Source organism: Phaseolus vulgaris, chromosome 9, assembly GCF_051622355.1.
Source record: "Phaseolus vulgaris cultivar YP4 chromosome 9, ASM5162235v1, whole genome shotgun sequence".
NCBI lineage: Eukaryota > Viridiplantae > Streptophyta > Magnoliopsida > Fabales > Fabaceae > Phaseolus > Phaseolus vulgaris.
This window is the reverse complement of record NC_143506.1, coordinates 5,490,687-5,499,792: the sequence shown is the minus strand read 5'-3', so window position 1 is coordinate 5,499,792 and position 9,106 is coordinate 5,490,687. Positions and strand designations below refer to the sequence as shown.

Below are 9,106 nucleotides of genomic sequence, written 5' to 3'. Positions count from 1 at the left end.
GAATGGAAAATTTTTCATTTTTATTCACCTTTATAATGACGGTTAAGTGGGTAACAATCATTATTTTTCAGAAAAATCATTTATAACAACGATTAGGTGGGAGAACTGTCGTTATTTCTCACTATGGTCACTATTAGCGACGGTTATAGCTATAACCATCGAAAATTCAAATCATTCACGGAAATGCTATCGTTGTTTTTGCTACAACAAGTTTCTATCAAGTGTTGTTATTCATAGTCGTGATTAAGCTTTTTTGTAGTAGTGCATGATCTCAACCTTGTGCATGCATGCAACTTTACCACCCATCCAGTGACAATTAGATTGTCTTGAATTAAGTCTCATTTTCCTTCTCATGCTTGTTACATAGTACAACAAAAGCTTCCTTTTGCTTAGTTTTTAAATATATTTATATTACAAGAAAATCATTTAACAACAAATAATTTAGAGATAATAAATAACTAATCACTATAATAATCAAATTAAATAATATTTTATAAATTTAAAAATTATTGATATCTAAAATAATTATTATTAATAAAAATTTATAAAATAGTTTCTATAATTATTGAAAACTTATAAAATAATTTTTAAATTATTATCAAACATTATCTATTAAGATCTTAGTTAACTATTTTATATTCTAAATTACTTGTTTCAAACAACTTTCATTTTTTACGCGTCTTCATCCAACTTTTCTGTCAAAAGTTATGATCATTTGAAGTTTTTTCATTCTAATTTTTGGCAACTCCAAATCTATCACTCTTCTCTTCAATGTCAGGACTTCTCCATCAAATATTCACTAAATGAAGTTCCCACAAACCCTAAACTACTAAACACTAAACCCATAAATACAAATATTAATTAAAAAATTTAAACTAGACTAACTAACCTTTTATAGTGGAGTTATGGGTGCAAGAAAGTTTGCAGTGGACAGCGAGATATCCGACACGATGGTGCAGTGAAAAGGAGGTCCAAAGATGCTTGCGACATGCGAAGGTGTTGTTGGCGTGAAAAGTTGGTGACGAAGCGAGGGAGCTATTTGCGTGCACGGAGGAGAGATACAACGTGATGGCTTTAGTGAGATGACACGGTGGTTGCAGCGACCAACGACGAGCGCAGAAGGAGAGGACTTGTAGTGATGGCAGCGCGAAGGAGAGGAATGGAGCACGATGAGGAGAGGAAGAAATTAGGCGGAGACGTGAATGAAGCGTTTGATGGAGAATAAGAAGTGAGTGTGCGGGCTGGAGAAGAAAAAGTGAGGGTGTGAGTTGGAGAAGAAAAGTGAGTGCAAGAGCACGGGGACTGGATAAATTTTCGTTTCTATTCACCTTTATAATGACGGTTAGGTGGGTAACAATCGTTATTTTTCACAAAAAATCATTTATACTCACTGTGGCCATTATTAACGATGACTATAACTGTCGTTATAAAACATCAAAAATTCAAAATTCAAATTATTCACGGAAATGTCACCACACTTTTTGCTACGATAAATTTCTATCAAGTGTCATTATTTGTGATCGTGATTAAGCTCTTTTGTACTAGTGTACTAGTGCATGATCTCAACCTATGGTGCATGTATGTAGCTTTACCACCCATCCAGTGACAATTTGTTTGTCTTGAATTAAGTTTTATTTTCCTTCGGATGTTGGTTACATAGTAAAATAAAAGCTTCATTTTACTTTTTTTTAATATATTTATATTATAAAATTTAACAGCAAATAATTTAAATATAAAAAATAGTTAACCACTATAATAATTAAATTAAATACTATTTTTATAAATTTAAAAAATATTAATATTTAAAATAATTATTATTAATAAAAATTTATAAAATAGTTTCTATAATTAATGAAATTTTTTAAAATAATTTTTAAATTATTATCAAATATTATGTGTAAGAATTTAGAATTTGGATAATTTTACTATATTTTAATACTTATAGAATAACTTACCTTATTTAGATGATGATTATGTTTTGTTAGATAAATTTTTATTTATATAATTTCTTAAATTTATCAAATGATATATTTTCATCTATTACTAAATTAAACACAATACTTTATAGAATTTTTATAATTTATTAACTTATTTTTAAAATATTAAATTGTCCAATTCATAAAATAAAATGGTGATACATTACGATAAATATGTAATTATATATATATATATATATATATATATATATTTTGTCGTAATGTATTTACACACAAGTAAATGATACTAAATATAAAGAATTCATATTATTATAATGAAATATTTATGCTAATTATATTTTTGGTGTTACATTTTTGTATGGATAATGTTTATAATTATGTATCTATTTTGACTTTTAAAATCAATCTGTTTGAGTATTTTAAAATTAGTTATTAAAGGTTCAATTATTTATATATGCTCATTTTAAAACCTAAACTTAGTCTTTTCAAATCTTTACTAACTAAAAAGGCTAAGGTGTATTTTTTGAAAAAAGAGTTTTTGCTAAAGATTTAAAAATCGTAGTCATTCATGTGACACGCATTGATATTAGTTCGTTTAAAAACTATGGTATATTTGTTTAGGAAAATGATTGTTTCTAACCAATTGCTACACCTACATCCTACTAAATATTAATATTTTAATTTTAAAAATTATTTTAACATTTTACATTTTGTTTATATTTTTATTAAAGATATTTTTTTTATTCTTTTATTACAAAAATTAATATTTTATTGTGGATGTAAACTAGAGCAGGATGTCAAAATATCATCACCCATATATGTTTTATCAAATATCCATATATGCTTTCTTAAAAACGTTATAAATTAAAAAACTAGCAAAATCATTTTATAGATTTTGAACAAATAAGGATAGTGAATACCACGACCAATTTGTGGGTTAAAAAAATATTTTATCGTTCTTAAGAAATTTCCATTAAATGAGTACAAATTTCTGTATATACAAAATTATTTATGAAAAAGACTATAACTTTGTATATTATTAAGAAGTGAACTTTAAGTCTAACTCAACCCCATAAAATCAGCTCATGAGGTGAGAGTCCTCATTGTGAGATCTCCAACATCACTCGCTAGGATAGACTTGAAATGACTATGATACCATATTAAGAAATAGACTTTAAGCCTAACTCGATATCATAAAACAGGTTCATGAGATGAGATTTACACCCACTTATATACAATGAATTATTTTCATCTCTAGTCGATGTGAAATGTCTAACATATATGAATGATCGTGATTTAATCACAAATTACTACAGCATTGAAGGTAACTTATTTCAGCTTCTGTGTGAAAATAGTATACTGATATATACACATGAACCTTGTGCTTTGGAGGATTTAGAAACAGTTCCCTAAGATGAAGGGTATGTTAATGGGTTGTCCCCTGATTGGCAATCGGCAACTATTGCAGTCTTTGCAGAAGCAAGATAGCCCCAACCTCATTAATTAATCCACCTTGCTTCTGTTTCCGGTTTAATTCCATTCACAAAATTATTTATCAGTCATTCATACTTGCATGTAAAAACACTGCATCTAATGTCTTTTAAAAGTAATTATTATTGAAATGAATTTTATTTCTTTTCGAATATTCATTGAAAGAAGATAAATGTTAGGTGTTAGACAGAAATAATTGACAGTAAAAAATAAATGATTAATAATATTTATTTTTTCACCAAAATTTTTATTTTTATTTTGTTTTCATGCTAACCAAAGCACCACCATGATGTCAACAAAATCAAGTGTAATTGGCGTACTAATAGGAATTATTACAACCACTGATGCAACATCAAATCCACCATTAGGTAGGTACTCCATGGCCGATCGATACCATGTCTCGTAATTCGATCACTATGCCGATTGACACCACAAAGACCATTACGTCTAAGCAGGATTAGTAAGATTAATCAACAATCAAGAGTTTGGTAATACACTTCTAAACATGACCTAACTCCATAATTTAACCCAATAAGAAAAGGTCCATAATAACTGTACTGGGATGACCGACCGGTCCAAGGACCCGGTCAACCCACATGTCAAGACCATACTTTAAGGTACGAGGTCGACCATGTGTCACACGTGGCCGACCGACACCGAGTGCTCAAGTCAAAGGTTGACCCAATTAACGAAGGTTAACCCATGGTTAGGAAACGGCCTAATCCAACCCTAATTGCTAAACAACCCCCTAATCCGGCCCAACAGCGAGGGTCCATCAAGGTAATATAAATATCACGCATTCCAAGGAATAAGGTACGTCATTATCTACAGTATTCCTGCCAGCCGAATACGATACCCCACTGACTTGAGCGTTGGAGTGCCATTTGCAGGTACCCCACCCGCCTGAGGAGTCATCCAGCAAGAAGAACCGAAAGAGGAAGTGAAGCACGACCGACCGAGTGACATTCGAAGACAATAGTTCTCCCGGTCCCCAACCTAGTTTGAGAACAATTGGCGCCCACCGTGGGGCCGAGGAGAGCCAGCAACAACCACAGCAGTAGATGGTATCAACCCGCAGCATGGCAAGCATGACCGAAGCAGACCAAACAGCAATGATGATGGCCCTTCAGAAGGAGCTAGCAGAGATGAAGAAGGCACATGAGGAGACGGCTAAGAAGAATGAAGAGGAGATAAAAAACCTCCAAGAAGAAAACAAGCGGATGAAAAGATTGGTCGAGGGGGTGCCATCCCTCGCTGTGACTAATCAGGCCGGCAGGTCCCACGCTACCGGGGCCGGCGTCCAGGCCGAGAAAGACACCAAGAATGATTTCACCCTGGAGATGGATGGGGAATCCCACCCCAGCAAGACCATCAACACCACCGCTCCAGCGGGCCCGTACCGACGCCATCCCTTTACTGACCGTGTCATGGAAACCCCCTTGCCAGACAAATGGAAAGGCTTTAACAGGGACCGTTATGATGGGACGACCGACCCAGATGAACATGTGGACGCGTACACGACCCATATGAGCCTGTACACCACGGACGACGCAGTATTCTGCCGAGTCTTTCCAACCTCACTGAAGGGCAGCGCTCTGAGCTGGTTCACCAAACTCCTAGCACACTCAATAGACTGCTTCGAAACACTGGTAGCTAAGTTTGACATCCAGTTCGCAACCAGCCGCCCCCACCATCTAACATCCATAGCCCTGGTCGGCATTCGTCAAGAGAGGGGAGAGTCCCTCCGAACGTTCATTGACCGGTTCAGCAAGACCGCTATGAGCATTCGCAACCTCAGCCCTGAGGTGGCGATGCACCACATGCTGACCGCCCTCAGACCCGGCCCGTTCGCTGACAGCCTGTGCATGCAGCCTGCTACCAATCTAGATGACCTTAGGCGCCGAGCGGCCAAGTTCATGCAGCTGGAGGAACTTCGTGAATTCAGAAACAACGCCCGAGCCGAGGCAAGCGGGGAAAAGAAAGAAGATAGAGAACGGCCAGGAAGGTCCCGAACCGGTTAGGACCAGAAAAGGGACAATCGCGGACCCCGTTTCTCCCGCTACACACCTTTGAACGCGGAGAGGAGCAAAATTTTACAAGAGGCCCTGAGCGCCGAGTTAATACCACCGCCCCGAAGGGCCTTGAGCCCAGAAAATGCCGACCGCAACAAACGATGTCGGTACCATAAGAATACCGGCCATTCAACCGAGGAGTGCCAAGCCCTGAAGGACAAAATTGAGGAACTTATCCAAGCCGGGCACCTCAGGCGCTTCGTCCGCGGAACCCGAGAAACGCGCCGCTCCCCATGCAAGGAGCATATGGTCAGGAGACGAGACCGAACCCCCCCAGGCCCACGAGATGGCGAGAGGCGGGGAGACCGACGGGGACGAAGAGACGACCCCCCACAAACCGACGCCCGCAGAGGCCGAGAAGTGATTAATACCATAGCCGGAGGGTTCGGTGGCGGAGGCAGTACCAACAGCGCACGCAAGAAGCACCTCCGCGCCGTCCACCAAGTAAATCTTGTCTCCGTCCGACCAAGGATGCCACCAATCACGTTCACAGATGAAGATTTCAAGGGGATAGACCCAACCCAGGACGACCCCATGGTGATATCGGTCGACATCGATAACTTCACGATCAAAAAGACCCTCGTGGACCAGGGGAGCTCGGTCGACATATTGTACTGGAAGACCTTCAAAGCCATGAGAATACCGGAGGAGGAAATGATGCCCTACAACGACCACGTGGTCGGCTTCTCAGGGGAGCGCGTAGGAACGAGAGGGTACATAGAGCTGTACACGACGTTCGACCTGGAAGGGGCCAGCAAAACCCTCAAGATCAGATACCTGGTCATAAACGCCAACACGTCTTACAACATCCTCCTCGGCAGGTCGTCCCTCAACAAACTTGGAGCGATCGTCTCCACACCCCATCTGGCAATGAAGTTCCCTTCCCTCTCAGGCGACATCCTGACCATACATGTAGATCAAAAGGTCGCCCGAGAATGTTACGCCGAAAGCCTGCGGGTCGAGCCCACACAACAGGGGCCCAGCGGCAGCCGCTCGCCCAGGCGAAAGATAGCCGGTCGCGGAAGAAGCCCCCGCCGACACTCACCCCAACCCAAGAAGGGCATCACCATGGCAGACCTGGACCCCAGAGAAGTTGAGCCGAGACTTGAAGCCAAGGACGAGCTGCGACAAGCCGAACTCGACGGGGAGGATCGGTATATAAGCATAGGCACGGCAATGGCCGCCGCCGATGCAAACTTCGTTCACCAAACCCTCAAGAGAAACGTAGACCTTTTCGCGTGGACGACGGCCGATGTACCAGGCGTCCACCCGGACATCATCACCCATCGCCTCTCGGTATATAAAGAAGCCCGACCGGTCGCGCAAAAGAAGAGGAACCATGGAGAAGACAAGCGGCTGGCCGCCAGAAGTGAGGCCGAGAAGCTCTTGAAAGCCGGCTTCATAGCCGAGGCACGATACTCCACTTGGCTAGCCAACGTCGTGATGGTTAAAAAGCCGAGCGGAAAACGGCGAATGTGCGTAGACTACAAGGACCTCAACAAGGCGTGCCCCAAGGACTCATATCCCCTTCCCAACATCGACCGGCTCGTAGACGGAGCGGCCGGCCACAAGATATTGAGCTTCCGGAACGCCTACTCCAGCTACAACCAGATCAGCATGCACCATAGCGATAGAGGTAAAACGGCCTTCACGACGGACGGTGCAAACTACTTCTACAAGGTGATGTCGTTCGGCCTAAAAAACGCCGGAGCTACTTACCAGAGGCTCATGGACAAAATTTTCAAGGGGATGATTGGCCGAAGCGTAGAAGTCTACGTAGACGATATCGTGGTGAAGTCCGACTCGTGCGGCCAACACATCAAAGATCTACAAGAAGTCTTCGACGCTTTAAGAAAGGTCAACATGCGCCTTAACCCCGAGAAGTGCGCGTTCGGCGTCGAAGGCGGCAAGTTCCTCGGCTTCATGCTGACCCACAGAGGAATCGAAGCAAACCCCGACAAGTGCAAGGCCATAACGGAGATGAGGAGCCCAAAAAACTTGAAGGAAATTCAACAGCTGCTTGGCCGACTGACAGCACTGTCCAGATTCGTACCCCGCCTCGCCGAACGGATCAGACCGATAGCCGCTATGCTCCGCAAAACTTCGAAATTCAGCTGGAACGAGGAGTGCGAGCAAATCTTCGGCCAGCTCAAAGAATTCCTGTCCTCGCCGATCGTCATCCAAAAGCCCCGCCTAGACCTACCCATAGTAGTCTACTTAGCGGTATCGGAGGAGGCGGTCAGTGCCGCCCTTGTCCAGGAGGTAGACCGCGAAGAACACCCGGTATACTTTGTCAGCCGGACGCTCCATGCAGCCGAGACCAGGTACCAAATGATAGAGAAGGTGGCACTGGCCCTAGTGCTGACAGCAAGGAGAATGCGCCCATACTTCCAGAACCACGAAATCAGGGTAAAAACCAACTATCCCATATATAAAATTTTGTCTAAACCCGATCTTGCAGAACGAATGATAGGGTGGTCGGTCGAGCTTTCAGAGTTCGACATCAAGTACGAACCGAGGGGCGCCATCAAATCCCAATGCCTAGCGGATTTCGCAGCCGAGCTCCCCAAGAACACAGAAGTCTCAACCAAATGGGTCCTCTACGTGGACGGCTCTTCCAATAAAACAGCCTGCGGAGCCGGGGTCGTCCTCGAAGGGCCTGGGGATTTACTGATTGAGCAAGCCCTCCAGTTCTCCTTCAAGGCAACGAACAACCAGGCGGAATACGAGGCCATACTGGCCGGCCTCAACTTGGCGAACGACCTGGGCGCGCGAGAGGTCGCATGCAAGAGCGACTCCCAGCTGGTCGTCGGCCAAATCAAAGGAGAATTCGAAGTCAAGGAGCCCCTCCTCCAACGATATTACCACACCGTTCGTAACGTCATGGCCAAGTTTGACGCGGCGGCGGTGCACGAGAGGAAAACGAGCGCGCCGATGCACTCTCTCGCCTGGCATCCACGAAAAAACAAAGCCATCATCGATCGGTCGTCCAGGTACGACTAGCACAGCCGAGTGTGGGCGACGCCGAGTGCATGACAGTCACCGAGACCCACACATGGATGACCCCAATCACTCAGTACTTGGAGCATGGGACATGCCAGCCGGGGGAAGAGAAGAATATCAGACGGCAGTGCGCCCGGTACACCATGATCGGTCAGGATCTATACCGAAGAGGGTACTCCACGCAACTCCTAAAGTGCCTCACCAAGGAGCAATCCCAATATGTGCTGCAAGAGATCCACGAAGGGGCATGCGGGAGCCACTCCGGAGCCCGAACGATGGCAGCCAAAATAATCCGCGCAGGGTATTATTGGCCGACCGTCCACGGAGACAGTGCCGACTACGTCAAGAAGTGCCAAAAATGCCAAGAGTTTGGCCCTCTCCACCACCGAAAACCAGAGGAACTGCATAGCATGACGTCGCCCTGGCCGTTCGCTCTGTGGGGAATGGACATCATCGGCCCATTTTCCCCAGGCAAAGGCCAGACTAAACATCTGCTGGTCGCGGTGGATTACTTCACCAAGTGGATAGAGGCCGAACCACTAGCCACAATCACCGCCCGAAACGTCCAAAACTTCGTATGGAAAAACATAGTATGCCGGTTCG

General features: G+C 43.4%; 1 pseudogene; it reads left to right on the top strand.

The window, feature by feature from the left end:
- The first annotated feature begins 4,507 nt into the window (after positions 1–4,507).
- Positions 4,508–8,503, top strand: LOC137820765 (uncharacterized; annotated as a pseudogene).
- The last annotated feature ends 603 nt before the right edge of the window (positions 8,504–9,106 follow it).